General features: G+C 36.6%; 1 protein-coding gene across 1 annotated transcript in view; it reads right to left on the reverse strand.

Moving 5' to 3' along the window:
• The window catches only part of DUSP14 (dual specificity phosphatase 14), a 31,085-nt gene that overhangs the window by 12,219 nt on the left and 943 nt on the right, over positions 1-17,923 (reverse strand). The window lies entirely within an intron of this gene.

Below are 17,923 nucleotides of genomic sequence, written 5' to 3' on the forward strand. Positions count from 1 at the left end.
CAGAGATTTAGCATATACACAGAGAAGTAAATGCAATGTAATCTGAGGAGGAACAGTGTAAAAGAAGTCAGGGGATATCACAAAATCATGGATTTAGAACTCGATCTGAAAAGGCTTCCTGAAGTACATAGCAAATGGCTTTCTCCATGTATAGACAAAGAGAAACTACCATTTATGTGACTGATTTTTAAAACTTTTTAAAACCACTTTAAACTACACCTAGGCACGGATCACAGATTGCAAGGCACAGAGATAGTAGACGAAATGCTGAGCTGCTGAGAACAGCAAGATAGGCCAGTTTGTCTGGAAGAGAATGCATGAATGAGCATTAATAATTCTGGAAAGGTAGGTTGGAGCAACAATGGTGGAGGGCTCGAAATACCAGTCTTAGGATTCTGTATTCAATCTTCCAATAAAAAGCAAGGGAGATGACATGGTCAGAGCTGCACTTTAGGCCATTATTTTGGAAACTGTGGAGAGGATGAATTGAGGAGGAGGTACTGGATGCAGTTAAGAAGCTATTGTAGGGGCAGCTAGGTGGTGCAGTGGATAGAGCACTGGCCCTGGAGTCAGGAGGACCTGAGTTCAAATTTGGCTTCAGACACTTGACACTTACTAGCTGTGTGACCCTGGGCAAGTCACTTAATCCCACTGCCTAGCAAAAACAACAACAACAACAACAACAACAACAACAACAAAAAAGAAGCTATTGTAATAGTCCAAGGACAGCTGATAAGAGCCTGAACTGGGGTGGCAAACTATGTGAAAGGAGAAGACAGAATAAATATGGGAGAGGTCATAAAAGTAGGAGCAATCAGACCTGGCAACCCAGTAGACTCCAATCCAAATACCAAGAACAACTCTTGAGGTTGCAAAAACTAGGTAGGTAGGATAGTTGTCAACCAGTCTCCATCTTAAAACTTTCAATGAAGGGAAACATGTTACCCTCCTAATGCAGCCCATTCTCCTTTTAGATAGTTTTAACTGTCAGTTCTACTCATTTATCCTAGTTCTGACTGCTAGGGATAAAGAACAGAAGCCTAGTTCTTTTACCACAAGACAGACTTTTAAATATTTGAAGATAACTTCTTCTAGCTAAAGATTTCTGGAGCCTACAACCAACTCTGGTATGACATAATTTCAAGTTCACTTATTATGCTGGTAACCCTCTTTCTAGAAACAATCTATTTTACCAATGTCCATTCTAAAATATGGCACAGAGAATTAAACAGACATGATCTGAGCAAAGCACAGTATAGCTGAACTATAACATTCCTCTCCCTCATTTTGGACTCTATATTACCATTCAGTCCAAGATCACAAAAGGTTTTTGGAAGGATATGAGGGGGAGTGAGGAGTACAGAAGGGGGAGCTCTTACGACACTATATTGATTCTAATTTACATGACAGGTGACTAAAACTACCAGGTGCTTTTTACAGGAACTATTGTTTGGCCATAGATCTTCTAATCTGTTTGGACAGTTGACTTTTGAATGTAAATGAAAAGCTTTATATTTATCCCTATTAAATTTCAACTTATTAGATTCAGCTTTTGCCCTGAACTATTGACAGCTTCTTGTATTTCAATCTTCTCAATGAATTAGTTATAATTTGTGTCAACTCAATAGTTTATAAACAGGATAAACCTATTCTAATGAAGCTCCTTTGTCATTACGAAAAAGCTAAATATGTTAATCAAATTAACATCTAGATTTGGGATCAAGACTCAACTTTGCAGCACTTTTACTGGTATCAAAGCAATGACACTGGTCAGAAAGCTAACCCTGGGTAAAGAGAGGCCCTGTCCTCACTGGACTATTCAGCACAAATGCTTCTATCATTTACCAAGTTTATTTAAAGTGTAAACCAAGCTCAGTTTATTGTAATAACTAATTTGTTGAGCTCTGATAAGGTATTCTATGCAACAGGGAACTGAAAAGAAAACAGACTGTGAATCCTCAGGGCAGAATTCAAGTTAGAAAGTCAGGATGCCTTATCCCTGCTGGTGATCTTCTGTCTAGTATATAGTGCCAAAAAACCTGCTTAAAATACTAATATGGTCCAAAAGCTAAAAAAAAAAACAAAAAACTTCCAGGGAGCATATATGTAGTATTCTCCTCTCCCTTGTATAAACACTACTGGCTATCATTAAAAGAGAGTTCTGCATAGTGGGATGACTTGCCCCCATGGTAAACAGGTAATAGAAATTGGAAATGATCACAGTTTGAAGACTTGGAGACTATGTAAGCTGCTACTTTATGTGACTGAGGAATGTGGTTATGTTCACATTATTTGTCTCACAGCAGCACTTTTTAAACAGTCCCTTAAACGCAAAAGAAGAAAAAACAGGAGGAATTTTCTTCAAAAATGCCTGAGCTTGACTGGGCTAAGCCAGATGCTCCAGTTTTTACTGCATTTGGTCAAGAATTGAAATATGGCCATGGACTGGTGAAAAAGCTTCATACTACCAAAAGAGCATTCAAGCAGGGACCTTCAACAGTTATTTCCTCCCAAACTTGCTGAAACAGGAGAGTGAGAGGCCATTCTGCCCACCTGTTTTGCCAATTGTGCTTAGATTTTATAATGTAATCTAATTCTTTAAAAGGCAGGCAAGATTTCAAAATAGACCACAGTATCTGCCATATAAGCACATCAAATTCCTTCCAGTTTATACATAATGACAGATAGGAGATGTACTGGAAATAGAAATCTTACTTGTTACTATAATCAGAGGAATCCCAGTTCTTGCTGAGTGAACACTCCTGGTAGAGAACAACAGTCTCTCTTAATTGAGCATTAAATCACCAAGATCAGGGAGAGCTCACTGTCGCTGTCCATGGTGCTCAAGAGAAACAGGATTGGGCCCTCTCCAACTCCCTTTACAGAGGGATGGAGGAATGCAATTTTAGTTCAAAAAATGTTTCTGGGTGGGAAGAAGAGCAACATAGAAAACTGTCATGAACCAATCCCACACACTTATTTTAACCAGACCCTTAAGAAAGACAACTCAAGCCAGGGATGATGCTGACAACTTCTAACAATAAACATCAAAGGACTAAGTGCTAAACAAAAATACAAAATTAAGAGTGTTCCCACTGGGCATGTAATCTAAATAATGTATAAACCAGAAGCAATTACTGATAGCTCCATAAATAACAGAGCCTCTGGAATAGTCTAAAAAGCCCAGTGTTTAACAATGATAAACTAGAGTGGCTCCTATATCAGGAATGAGGGAAGAAGTCTACATTCCTGAAGCAGTGACCACAATTCAGAGCTAATGATCTAATATTGCGGTTAAAGCAGTCATGCTACTACTAGTGAAGGCTAATCATTTTTTGATGACAACTAAGGAATCAGATCAGCAATAATGGAATTCTTTCCTCAGATCTAATAAGCAGAAACTACGTTGGTAAAAGAAATGTATAAAAGATTACAAATAAAAGTCTCAGCTTTGCAAATTTCAATGGTACACAATATACTGGAGCCTCTCCTATGTTTTACACCCCGAAAAGGCTAGGTAATCTCCTTTATTCTCTTTTTTTTCCTGAGGCAATTGGGGTTAAGTGACTTACCCAGGGTCTCATACAAGTAAGTGTCTGAGACCAGATTGAAACTCAGGTCCTCTATCCACTGTGCCATCTAGCTGCCCCAATCTTCACTCTCAATTTTCTTTTCAATTTACTCTCAAACTTCTGAATGTTCTCTAGCTCTTCAAGAAATTATCTGTGGGGGGCAGGTAGGTGGTGCAATGGATAGAGCTCTGGCCTTGGAGTCAGGAGGCCCTGAGTTCAAATCTGACCTCAGAAACTTGACATTCACTTGTTGTGCAACCCTGGGTAAGTCACTTAACCCCAAGTGCCTTACCAAAAAGCCAAAAAAAGAAAAGAAAAAAGAAAAAAATATCTGTGAACATGACTGTGGAAATAGGTTTAATATGATTGTACATGTACAACCTATATCAGATTGCCGACAGTCTTGGGGAAGGGGGAGGGCAGAGAGAGAAGGAGAAAAAATTTGGAACTCAAAATCTCATAAAATGAATACTGAAAACTATCTTTACATGTAATTGGAAAAAATAAAATGCTATTAAGTGGAATTTTAAAAAAGGAAATATCTGTGAGCATCCATGAAGAGGAAGCAGAGCATAATGAACAGAGGTATACTGTGAGCCAAGTGATCTGGCATGAGTCCTGCTGCTTACTGGCTATGTGAAATCACTTAACCTTCCAGAGCTTCAGGGTCCTAACCTGTAAGATGAGAACTAAATCAGATAACATACGCAATAATAACATATGTATAAATGCTACCTATTATCATTATATTTATAATAGCTACCTTACAGGGTTGTTGTGAAGCTCAAATAAGATAATACATGTAAAGCACTTTGCCCAGTTTAAAGTGCTACACAAATTTCAGCTGCTTTTATTATCATAATCCACTTAGTGAATCAGATGGAGCACAGTTAAGTTTGCCACAGTAAATTTCAGTTAAATAAATCTGTTTTCTCCTCTGACTTCCATTTTTAAAAATCAGAAATGTATTCTAGTGGACTAGAAATGTTGTTGAGTACATGTTAAATTAACACAATTTAACAAATGTTAAATCATAAGAGAAAATGGTATCTGATAAAATATTAGGAATAGTATTCAAGATGTTAAATGCTAAGCTACATTAAAATAAACACTAAGATTAAATGCTGAAAATAAAAGTACAGTACAGTACCAGACACTCTGGTAGGACACTCAGTCCTACAAATTGTTCTCAGTATAAAAGTGGCAATCCTCAAAAGCTTTAGCACTTTAATACATATTTATACACATGTACATACACATACGTATATACGTAATCTATATCTGTTTAAACACACCAGCTTCAAATAACTCTAAAACTTCAAACTTTACATTTAAGGTAATCATCTTACTTTTTCTTTCTTTCTGTACTTTCCCTCATCACTTAAACTGACGTATCCAATTAGTATACTAAGCATTCACTCTGTGTTCAACTTTCTGCTACGATCTGTTAAGAAAAGAAAACAAATATAGGAACATGATCCCTAACCTCAAAAGCACTTACAATCTTACTGAAGGGACAAGATCTACACACAGCAAATCATCTAACAACACAAGGTAGTAAAGAAGTACCAAAATGAGTGGAGTAATGAGCACATACCATTGGAGAAACAGTGCAATAGATTTAGTCAGGCAAAGTATGCTGCAAAATGACTGAGTTTAAAGTCTGACAAAATGACCTTTGAATCAATTTTTTCTCCACTGACTTAGATTACAGAAGTAAATACGTCCCACTATAAGAACTGCTGACCCTTAAGTGTTTTAAAAAGTTTCTTCTCAAGAATTTATGACTAAACAAGAGATAGAGAACATTATAAAATGCAAAATAGATAATTTTGGTTACATTAAATTGAAAAGTTTTTGCACAAAGACAATGCAACCAAAATTAGGAGGGAAGCAGAAAACTGTGAAAGAATTTTTACAACCAGTGTCTCTGATAAGGGCCTTATTTCTAAAATATATAGAGAACTAAGTCAAATTTATAAGAATACAAGTCATTCCCCAATTGATAAATGGTCAAAGGATATGAACAGGCAGTTTTCAGATGAAGAAATTAAAGCTATCTACAGTCATAATGAAAAACTGCTCTAAATCACTATTGATTAGACAAATGCAAATCAAAACAACTCTGAGGTACCACATCATACCTATCGGATTGCCTAATATGACAAAACAGGACAACGATAAATGCTGGAGAAGATGTGGGAAAATTGGAACACTAATGCATTGATGGTGGAGTTGTGAACTGATCCAACCATTCTAGAGAGCAATATGGAACTATACCCTATAGGCTATAAAACTGTGCATATCCTTTGATCCAGCAATACCACTTCTAGATCTGTATCTCAAAGAGATCATACAAATGAGAAAAAGACCCACAAGTACAAAAATATTTATAACAGTTCTTTCTGTGGTGGCAAAGAATTGGAAATTGAGGGGATGCCCATCAATTGGGGAATGGCTGAACAAGTTGTAGTATATGAATGTAATGGAATACTATTGTGCTATAAGAAATGATGATGAGCAAGCAGACTTCAGAAAAACCTGGAAAAGACTTGTATGGACTGATGCTGAGTGAAGTGAGCAGAACCAGGAGAAGGTTGTACACAGCAACAGGTACGTTGTGCAATGACTAACTTTGATAGACTTAGCTCTTCTCAGCAATGCAAGATCTAAGACATCTCCAGAAGTCTCATGATGGAAAATGCTATCCACATTCAGAGAAAGAACTATGGAGTTTGAATGCAAATTGAATGCAAATACTATTTGCTCTTTTTTTTTCCTTCTATTTTGTTTTGTTTCTTCTTTCTTGTGGTTCTTCCTATTGGTTCTAATTCTTCTTTACAACATGACTAATGTGAAAATATGTTTAATAGGAATGTATATGTAGAGCCTGTATCAGATTGCATGCCATCTTGGGGAGGGAAGCGGGCAGGGAGGGGGAAAAATTTAAAACTCAAAAGCTTATAGAAGTGAATGTTGAAAACTAAAAATAAATTAATTAATTTTTAAAAAAAGAAATTCAAACATCCACAAATACTCACAGTGTACATTAATAAAATGGCTTAAAATTGTAAAAAAAAAACAAACAAACAAAGAGGTTTCTTCTCAAAGAAAGGAGAAATTACTGTTTAAGTTTCATTAATTTTCCTCATTCCTTCTGACTGTTCTTCCTAGATTTAGCAAAATATAACTTGTCTTGGTCTACTCCTATACAAACATGCTTCACTGTCAAGGATGTCATTCTATTAGTCCTCCTTTTCAGTTAATAAGTCATAGACAAAAGATTATTTGATCCTTCACAGATTCTGAGTAAGTCAGTAGACTAGCCAGGGAAAAAGAAAACTTAACTCCCTGAGTTTCCAGTTTGATTACACTACCAAAATTAGCAATAACTTATGCCTTAACAAAATTTATACGCAACTGAAAAACATGAATCAATAAAGGTATGGGTAATGATAAATATAAAAGAAAAAGGACTCCAGAAATGCAGAGATGTTCTTTATCCCTAACCTGAACATTAATCTAAATTTTAAAAATCACGAGCTGCTAAATGAGATATCCTCCTTTGGGTGTGGAAATCTGATAAACCCAGAAAATACTTGCAAGGCTCCACAATTACATAAGTCTAAACCTGTTTGGTGGTAACTGAAAATCAATTTGTGCAACAGTCTATAAATCTTGTTTTAAAATGTTCATGGAGTAAACTATAAAATTATACTATGACTCATAGATCTGAATGCCAAATTACAGGGTAAACTTTTTTGATTTATATAGATATAACTACTATGAGAAGCATAAAGGAAAAAACCTATGTAAGCAATAAAATATAACAAGATTTTGAGTCTGGAGCAGGATATCTCATATCTGTTGGATTACGGAAGGCTAAAAAATCTTTGGAGAACCACATATGTTTTCAGAAGCTCACTTCTCTAAATATATATTCTTATTTGTTTTAAATGGAGGTAAAAAGGGGCATCTCTAGATAAGAATAAAGTCCACAGAATTTAAAAGTTTATAGGCAATAGTTAAGATCATAGTACTGTGATTGTACATGTATCATATATCAGAATGTATACCATCTTGGGGAGGAGAGAGAAAAGGGAGGGAGAAAAAAAAATTTGGAACTCAAAATCTTATAAAGTGAATGTTGAAAACTAAAAATAAAAATTTTTAAAAGATCATAGTATTGTTTACTACAGGTACTGCAGTATTATGAAAACAATCAGCAGTACATTTCAAGTGACAATTAACCTACCTTTATACCATTAAAGAGAAATCCCAAACTATTCTTGGCCAAATTTCCTCTCTTGTGGGTTAAAGAGGAATTTAAATCACTGACTTGATAAAGACTACTTTAGCTCTCTGGCCCACAGCTCCCTGATGAAGGACAGGTAAATTCTTTGAAAATCTGGTGTTCCTAAAAACTATAAACTATGTCAACTTATGTAATGAATTTTGTCAACCAACCAGAATCAAGAGACAAAACATACTGCAAGCTATCCTATCCCCATGATTTCTTTGATCTGTAAACTTAGTGGTTAATCAAAATGAAATGATGCATGAAATTCCTTTCATCTATCTGGCTCTCAACATACTTCACTATATTTGAAAGAAAATATTTTACTGGTTACTAAAATATTCCCAAAACATTACTAACACCTTTGGGTAAGAGCAATGTTTAGAGAACATCTAGCTCTTCAGATAGCCTTACCTCTAGACTATACTGTGCCACTATGTAGTTTGAAAATTAAAATAACAAACATTAGAGTATGGAATCTGAAAAGCACTGTAATTTAAGCTTTGTAAATCCATGAATACACATTTTATTAACAAGAAACATCAAGCAATGAAAGTATAAGAACAAAAGCCATTCCCCAGCAGATAAGGTCAAAAGATATGAAAAAAGTCAGCAAAAGAACTGTAAACTTGTAACAACTACATAAAAGATGCTACGAATCAATTAAGAATTCATTTAAAAATAAAAAATTGGCCACAATGTCCCTACTTTTTGACTCAGATAAATATTCCATTGCTTGGTATGTACTCCAAAGAGGTCACCAACAAAAACTGACTGATTTTTTAAAAAGACACTATCTTTACACACCAAAATATTTATGGCAGCAGTTTTTGCGGTAGCAAAAGAAACTGAAAAAGCATTGGCCATCAATTAGGGGATGGCCAGACAAATAGTGCACTATACATGGATGGAATGGAATATTAACACATAGGAAGAAACAACAAATATGATGAATACAGAGACGTAAGGGAAGTCTTATGTGAACTGATGAAAAATGAAGTATGCAGAGGGAAGAAAATATACACAATGACAACAATCTACATGGAAAGAACCACAATCTTAAATGAGTGTTGAAAAATTACAAAGAGGGGGCAGCTAGGTGGTGCAGTGGATAGAGCACTGGTCCTGAAGTCAGGAGGACCTGAGTTCAAATCTGACCTCAGACCAAACACTTGACATTTACTAGCTGTGTGACCCGAGGCAAGTCACTTAACCCCAATTGCCTAAAAAAAAAAAAATTACAAAGAACAAGCATGATTCCAAAGAAGAAGAGACATGAGAGACATCGGCACCCTCCCAACTTCTTCGCAGAGGTGAGAGGGGAAGGGCATCACAAAGGAACACAGCATCTATTTTCAGATTTTTTTTCAACGTACTGATTGATCTTGCCAGTTTTTCTCTCCCTCATTTTCTTTTTTTTTTCTCTTTTTAAAAGTCTTGGGACTATTCTCCGGAAGGGGGTAGGGAGAAATTACAGGCAATATATCAAGAAAAAAATTGTTAAATAAAAGTAAGGCCAGCCTCTCCCCCAAGATGGTGCTAAAGGTAAAGGAAATGGTTGTCCCCTCACGATAGAGCCAAGTGTAAGGCTTTAAAAGCCAAGAAAGGCAGTGTTGAAGGGTGTCGGTGTCCATCCACGGTCACAAAAAGAAGATCCAAACATTACCCACTTCTTGGGGACACTAAGACTTTGAAGGCAGCCCAAATACCCTTGGAAAAGTGCCCCTCAGAGAAACAAGCTTGATCACTATGCCATCATTAAGTTTCCCATGACCACTGAGTCTATGAAGATGACTGAGGACAACAACACCCTTGTCTTTATTGTGGACATCAAGGAAAACAAGCAGGCAGTAAAAAGCTCTATGACATCAAGTGGCCAAGGTCAACACAATGATCCAGCCTGATGGAGAAAAGAAGGCCTATCTCCAACTTGCTCCAGACTATGATGCTTTGGATGTTGCCAACAAAATTGAAATCAGCTAAAGTGCATCAAACTATACAACTTCACCTTCAATAAAAAGTTTTCCCATAAAAAAAAAAAAAGAAAAGAAAAGAAAATACCACAGATGTCTGTGTGAGCACTGAGGAAAGCCACGATGTGAGAGACTAAATAAAATCACAATTTTAAAAAAACACACACAAAAGTGAACAAAAAACACAAAACATCAAGTGAATTATGTATTCAAGACATAAAGACAATCCCTTTAACTCTTAAAGTTGTCTTTTTTTGAAGTGGGAAATAAATAGGTATTCTTCATGCTTGCCTAATTTTAATTAAAAGAAATGATTGGCAACCCCAACACATCTTCCATTCTTTGCCACATATACTCAGGCAGTGAACTTCAGCAAGTCCCAACAGCTAACATTGAATGTAATTAGAGAAATCAACAAGAAGACCATTACATTATTAAAACTGTATTATCAAAATTAATTCACCATTTTAAATCTTGACTTAAAACCCGTAGTCAACTCACATGCAGTCAGTACTCTCTCAGCTCCTTTGCTTTTGAATCATGTTTTTAGTAATACTCCAAAAAATTCTAAACAAGCAAACTTATATTCTCTTTTCTTCTGGTTAGTAAAACCTGCCACCTCTGCCCGTTTTATATTGACCATATTTGATGCTTACACTGCTTTATATAAGTTGCACTGCGCACCCTTTATGAAAGATTAATACATGTTATAATTTTAAGAATGAATGAGGTAAAGATGTAAAAAAAAATTCACAATGGGCAGTTTGATCCTCTCACAGGAGGAAGAAAAATCTAGCATGACACATGCACTTTAAAAGGCCCTTGCCAGTTACTTAGCCTTTGAGATGGCAGGGAGAGTGGAAATACTGACAACACTGGACAGACTATTTGCTTTCCAAGTAAAGGTAAGAACATACTAAGATCAGGTCAGTTGAGCAAACCAGTCTTAAGACAACAGACACAAAGTTGAACAAACATAGCAGAGAGAAGATAATGACAATTCCGTATTTATGTTTTAACATACCATATTAAATGTATGAAATTAGAAAAATTAGGCTTCTTATTGTGAAAGTTAATAGCACTCAAGCTCCACTTGTACTGTAAAAATTAAGAGTTAATTAATATGCTAGTCTGAAGTCCTAGATCTCCAAAGAACAGAAGGCCTGATCAGTCCTCCTTGAATAGCAGAAGTAATCAGTTTCAGGGAAGATTCTTAATTAGTTGGTAGCTAGTTTATTGGTGATTAGATTAATAAAAAGGAATATCATTTTATTAACCTGAGTTAATCAACTGACACTGGCCTCCTTGCTGTTCCAGGAACAAGACACTGCATTTCTCTACTCCAGGAATTTTTTCGGACTGTCCCCCATGCTTAACATGTGCCTCTTTATCTCCACCTACTGACCTTCCTGGCTTTCTTTAATTCTCAATTAAAAGCCCCTCTTCTACAGAAAGCCTTTTCCGACCCCTCTTAATTCTAGTGCCTTCCCTCTCTTATTTCCAATTTATCCCATATATAGCTTGTCTGTACATATTTGTTTGCTCATTGTCTCTTCCGTTAGATTGCACACTTCTTGAGGGCTGGGCCTATCTTTTGCTTCTTCTTATATCCTAACACAGCGTCTAGCACATACTAGGCACTTAATAAGTGTTTATTGACTTGACTAATTGAGAAAGGATGCGCCCTTTAGTTTATCAGGAGTCTAAAAAAAAGTGTACCTTTACTTTACCAAAGAAGTGTTTTTGCATTAACACTACTACCTATTCAAGGTGGTAAATCAAAACCCCTAAAATTTGTATTATCACCTTTGTCTTATATTGTGAGATTTCATATTTTGTTTCAATTCCCATGAAATATATGTTGGAAGCTGCTGGGATTCTAGGATTTGGATCGGCAGAAAAAATTCTGTCAATCAGAATCTCTCCAAGTCAATTCTTCATACCTTAAATAAATTGTGTCTGTAGATTGTAGTTAAAACACTACAGAATACAGATTGGGTTTTCTTTTCCTATTCTATTTAACTACTTTTTCATGATCAAATACATAGCTAAAGATCACAAGTAGATTCTCATGATCAACCCGTTCAAATGCCTCACCCCCTCACTTTCTCAAATTGAGACATCCTTTTAATAGTCATAATTCTCTTAATTATGTCTTTTTCTCAACTAAAAATTTTATGCATATTTTTAAAAAACAATTAAAAAACTGAAAATGAATGGGTGAAGAGTTAACAAATAGTAAGATATATAACAATCTTATTGTGCTTTAAGAAATTATGAATGATAAATTCAGAGAAAAGTGAGAAGACCTGTATGAATAGAAGCTGAGTGAACTAAAAGACTCCAAACACCAATGTAGAAAATGAGTCTCCCTATTTCATTCAAGAAGGTAAAAAACAACATACATCCATACATCCGTAATGACTACTAAACAATAAATAGAAACCCAAACTCAGAATAGTAAAGAGTAAAATAATAAAGACCAAAAAGGATAGATAATAAAAGCATTCTTCCTCCTCATCATCTGCATAAAAATAAGGATCTAAAGGCCATTTACAGAGTGCTCTGTTTTAAATGCTGGGGAGACAAATACAAAGAAAGAGACTTAGCCTTCAAGAAGCTTACCATCTGAGATGGAGAGAAAACATATAAAAGGAAGCTAAAAGGGGGGAGGGCATATAGGTGGCAGAAGGTTAGAGGCATGATGGAAAAATCTAGCATTACAGCCCAGTGAGAAATGTCATACACCTGCTGGACAGTTACTCTAGTTACTCTAAAGTGTGCATTTTTGTCACAAAACGTAAAAACAAAAGGCATCAACAAAATGAACTTCCAAAAAACATTTCTTTATTCATGGACCTAGAAACTGAGACCAAGAGAGTTTACAGACTTTCTCAAGGTACCTTAGAGCGAAGGTGTCAAACTAGATTAAAATGTAATTGGGAAATATTTAACAAAATAAAAATACAACAAAAAATGGGTAATATTAATATGGTTTTCTAAGTCAACAAGGGGCCTCACTTCCGGTTTAGTGACCCCATTTCAATGGGAGTTTGACAGCCCAGTCTTACAGGAAGCAACAAAGATTCAAACTTCAGATTCCCTGAGCTTCAGATTTATCCTTTGGACTCCAGGCATGAAAAATGTACCAATTCTGTAAATATACACATAGGATTACAGAACACTTTGTTCTAGAAATGAAACCAGATCACTGACACATCATTTCAGGGATAAAGGAGTAAAACAGTAGATAGGCAAACACTGTACTGAAGCCATACACTTGGGATCATCAGCTGTAGAGTCCTAAAAAAAATTCTAAAAATCAAATACAAAGCTCTCAGTTCTGTTAAAGAGACCGAATCAGACTGCAAACTGAAAGTCACCTAATACAAGCTCTCTTCCAAAGCACAAATCCTATTCCACCAAGTTTTTCCTTCTGTTGTTCCAAAGTCAGCCTCTGTAACTTCCACCAATTGCTCAGAGCTTTGCCTGCCTGCCTGGAAAATAAAACAAGCCTCTTCAGTCTTGAACAGCCCTTTAAATAGCTAAAGAGCAGTACCATGTCATCTCTAAACTTAATCCTTCCAGGCTAAATGCAAACAATTTGGCCATAGACTTGGAGCTGCGGGATCTTAAAAATTAAATAATGCAGCTCCCCCATTTTACCTATGAAGAAACTTGACCCAGTTGAGAGGAAGAGACAGCTCTTTCAACTAATCCTTATCTGCTGAGTACTCTCCTTATCGAGGTCATCCTACTCCTCCACACACTCTAGCTCATGATACTTATGGTACAAAGGCAATTGAAATGCTATTATTAATAATAATAATAACATCTATATAGTGCCTACTATATACCAGGCAGTGTGCTAAATGCTTTACAATTATTATTTCATTTGATTTCACAAAAATGCTGGGATAATAGTTGTTATCATCCCCATTTTACAGATAAGGAAACTGAGGCAAACAGGTTAAGAAACTTGCCCACAGTCACACAGCTAGCATCTGAGGCCAGACTTGAACTCAGGTCTTCCTGACTCCAGGTCCGGCACCTTACCCACTTCGCCACCATAGGAATGGTGATATCTAGTGACTCCAATTCCTAGTTCTCCTCCACTGACCTGCCTACAGAAGATGAAGAATACCATAGTATTCTAGTTCTAAAGAAAGGCTATAATGAAGCCATTTATTCCTGTGGAAATATACTGAGGTTCTATATACTATGATTCCTTAGGAATTAGCAAACTAGCCAGTCAGTCACTAAGTATTTATTAAGCACTGCCTATGTGCCAGCCACTGTGCTAAGCCAGTCTCTGCTCCAAGTAGCTCCAGACAGCCAAAGGAATAGGTATCTTTATGAAAGCACCTTGGGAGGTTAATTTAACCCTTACTAGAAAATTATAAACATCACAGACTGAAGTGTAGGACCGTCTGTCTGAGGTCCAGATACAAAAAAAGAAGGTGATTTATTCAAGGTAGGCATATCTCAGTAGGCCAAACCAAACCATATAGTATTTTATTGCACACCTTAATCATCACTTCAAAATAGTCCAAGGTGCAACAAACTCTTTATCTGTCCTGCCTTACTATGAGATGCAGTTTCCCTATCCATACAACTTTATTCTATCCAGCTTAATGGCAGGACATTTGACTATATATGAAGAAGTCCCTGTTTGAAACCTGGGTGCTCCATTCAACATTTAAGACTGGGTTCAAATCCTGCCTCAGATACTTATTAGTTCTGTGACCATTGGCAAGACACTTAACCTCTCTAGTCCTCATCATTTCTCAACTAGAAAATGAAGGGGTTGCACTCAATAATTTTTGTGATCTCCTCCACTCCTAAGTCTATGATCCTATAAACAGGATGACAAAGAGATATTAGTCATGTTTCAAACAAATGCACTGTGGGGGGAAAAAAGTCATCTCTATAAGATAAGGGCTTAGTATCCAAGATACAGAGACAACAGAAAGAAAAAAAAAAAGATCTCAAACCATTCCCAAATAGATACGTGGTCAAAGGACATGGAAAAAAAAGTTTTAAAAGGAAGAATTGCAAACTTAACCATCACATAAAAGAATACTACCAATCACCAATAAAGAGGAAAGCAAAGCCAAACAACCCTGAGGTTTCAAGTCTTAACCTGCAACTGACAAAGACAACAAGAGACTAGACTCATTAATGTCAGAGGGTCTAAGGAAATAAGATACACTGTTGGTGGAGCAGTGAATTGCTTCAGCCATCCTGGAAAGCAATCTGGAATCAAGTAAATAAAGTGGCTAAAATATGAGTGCCCTTTGACCCAGATGGATAGTCCACTGCTAGATATTTGCTCCAAAGAAATCACTTATTTAAAAAAGGTTCTACATCCACCAAAATATTTTTATAGCCGCACCCTTTGAAAAGGTGATAGGTCCACAGCTATAAAACACTGTCTATATTTCCAGATGTTTTCAATATATTGATTGTAATATTGGGATATGCAGTTAAATGAGTACATGGTTAATGCTAATTTCCATTCTGTATTCTCTTTAGTCTCTAATTACTCTTAGTCTTTCACAATGTAGTTTGGTTTCTCAATGGCCATGCCAACAATTTACAAGGTCTGGTAGATCCTCCAAGACTCAGTATGGTTCTGTTTGACTTAGAATGGTCTAAGGCAGAGTACAGAGGGGTTCATCATCAGATGATTACCAAGAGATTAATTTTTTGGACCCAGAAACAATTAATATGTGGTTGAAATGCAGTCTATATCAATGGAAGGAGGACCTACAGGGATGGAATCTGTTTTTTGAAATATTGCTCAACCTGCACAGAAATACAGATTAGAAAATCCACCTCAGGAACTGGGCACTCCAAATTTTAATTAATAATACAAAGAACACCATACCACTTTAAACTTCTTTTGGCTTTAACTATCTTATTTAATGTTCACTCATTTTCTGAAACAGTTAATTCACGTTGTGACAGCTGACCCTTCAGTAACTCTTATACACAAAAGAATGGGAAAGTTTTCATTTGTAGTTGATAGTGAGCCTAGAAGGCCAGGATGATTACACTCACAGAATTAAGGTTCTTCAAAGAGGGTAACTGCCCTGTGTTCATGTATCCCAAACATCAAGGTCTTTTGTTTAGAGCAACTTTATAAGCCATCATATTTAAAGCAATGGTTTTGTTACTTCCCCTATTCAAAAGCTTCATAAAATCAGATATCTGTGAATGATGCCAAGTTTTAAAATAATTAATCCCAGTTAAACATCCTCTTCTCCTTAAAATAAAATCCCAAGTGCAACAGTAATCATTAAACAAAGATCTCTTAAACTTCATCTTTACAAACACCTGATTAATCTGGATTTTCCTGAAAAGAGGACTTTAACTGGAGGCATTATGAGCCTATAGCTGCATTTCAATTGTTCTGTTATATAATAGTACAATATGCAGACATGAATGATAAAGTCTTTTAATAGGCACTCGGTGGAGAAACTTTTCTTAGTGATCCTAAACACCCAACACTGATGTCCAAAAGTCTCAGAATGAGGGAAATGTTTTCTTTTATGTGGGGGGGGCAAGCCAAAAATATGAAAGAACCACATGCACATAGCATCACAAGATGATTCAGTGCTCCCAGAAGAAACAGAACGTGTGTGTCAGGACTCCTGGTGTGGAGCTCAGGATAACCACTAAGCAACACTCCATCAATCACCTGTACCAGAACTGCTGCTCCTATGTCCTTAATTCTCAATTACTTTAAACACTAAGGAAGGGCCTAACCATCTGCTTTGGGGGCAGTCCAACTGAAGGGATTCATGTGATCATAGATCAAAACAGCAACCAAAGGCAAAGCAGCAGCTCTAAGGTATGAAATTAACTAAGTGTTGTCTAATAATCCAGCCTAACAACCGTTTTAGACAGAGAGAAACCAGGCAGTCAGTGCCTTGCCCCATTTCACAGATAAGGAAACAGGTACAGAGAGGCCAAGTAGCTTGTCCCCGTAACTGAATTCTGGCAAGGGCAAGGTCCAGGACCCAAATAATCTGAATCTCAGTACAGTCCTAGGGCTCTTTGTGTTTTTTAAGTAGATGTACAATCTCAGGATGGATATTCTAGTATTTTATGACTTCTAGAAAATTTCTAATTAAAAACTCCAGGAAATGTATGGGTCAAATCTGCTTGTTTCTCCTCCTATATGAGTTAACAACTCACCTTATTATCTCAGGCAAAAAAATAAATCAAAACCTGTCTCTTGGTCTCAATTTCTATACCTGTAAAATAAAAGTAATGTTCTCCACCCACCTGTAGTATATGGCTACAGTCAAAACTAATCAATTAATATTCAGAAAGTGCCTCAAGGTCCCTGGATTAAAAGTACAAAGGTCATTATTATACCTACACAATACAACTGTTTTTGTAAAAGTACTCTGTCACTTGGTTGCCCAGTTACCCATAAAACCATAGCACTACTGGTAACATCAACCCAAATAAAAGTTATATTATCCATACAAACCCCTTCCCCACAAAAAGAAACTCACCCACAACTTTTATATCAACAGGAGTGTGGAGCTCAGAAACAAAGGAGTACTTAGAATGAAATAACAGGGAATTAGTACTATACAAAGTGATCTAAAACCACAAATGTCAAGCTGAACGCTGACATCATGAAACTTGAATTGTTTCCTAAGATATCCATACACACGGATATTGAATGTGTAAGCAGCTGCAACCCACTTAGGAGTGTTAGGTGATGAAGGGTAAGATGGCAGGGAAACCAAGAACGGGAAGATAAGAGGGAAAGATAGAGCCAAAAAAGCAGCAGGGGAGAAGCAAAGAGCAGGGAGGAGGTAGGGAGAAAGGAGGTCCAGAGGGAAGGGAAGAAAGATGAAAAAGTAAAGTCAGAGCAAAAGTGAAAAGGAAAGGATGGACTGGGGGGGGCGCACTTTAAGGAGGATGACAAGATGAGGAGATGGGGTGGAGAGGAAGAGAGCAAAGGAGGACTGACAGGGGGTGACAACTGGAAAAGAAGAAAATGGGAGGGGGTGACAAGAGCGAGAGAAAAAGGAGGCAGAAGAAGGGGCCAAAGAGTT

The sequence above is a fragment of the Vombatus ursinus genome, unplaced genomic scaffold, assembly GCF_900497805.2.
Source record: "Vombatus ursinus unplaced genomic scaffold, bare-nosed wombat genome assembly UNPS02014797.1, whole genome shotgun sequence".
NCBI classification, from domain to species: Eukaryota; Metazoa; Chordata; class Mammalia; order Diprotodontia; family Vombatidae; genus Vombatus; species Vombatus ursinus.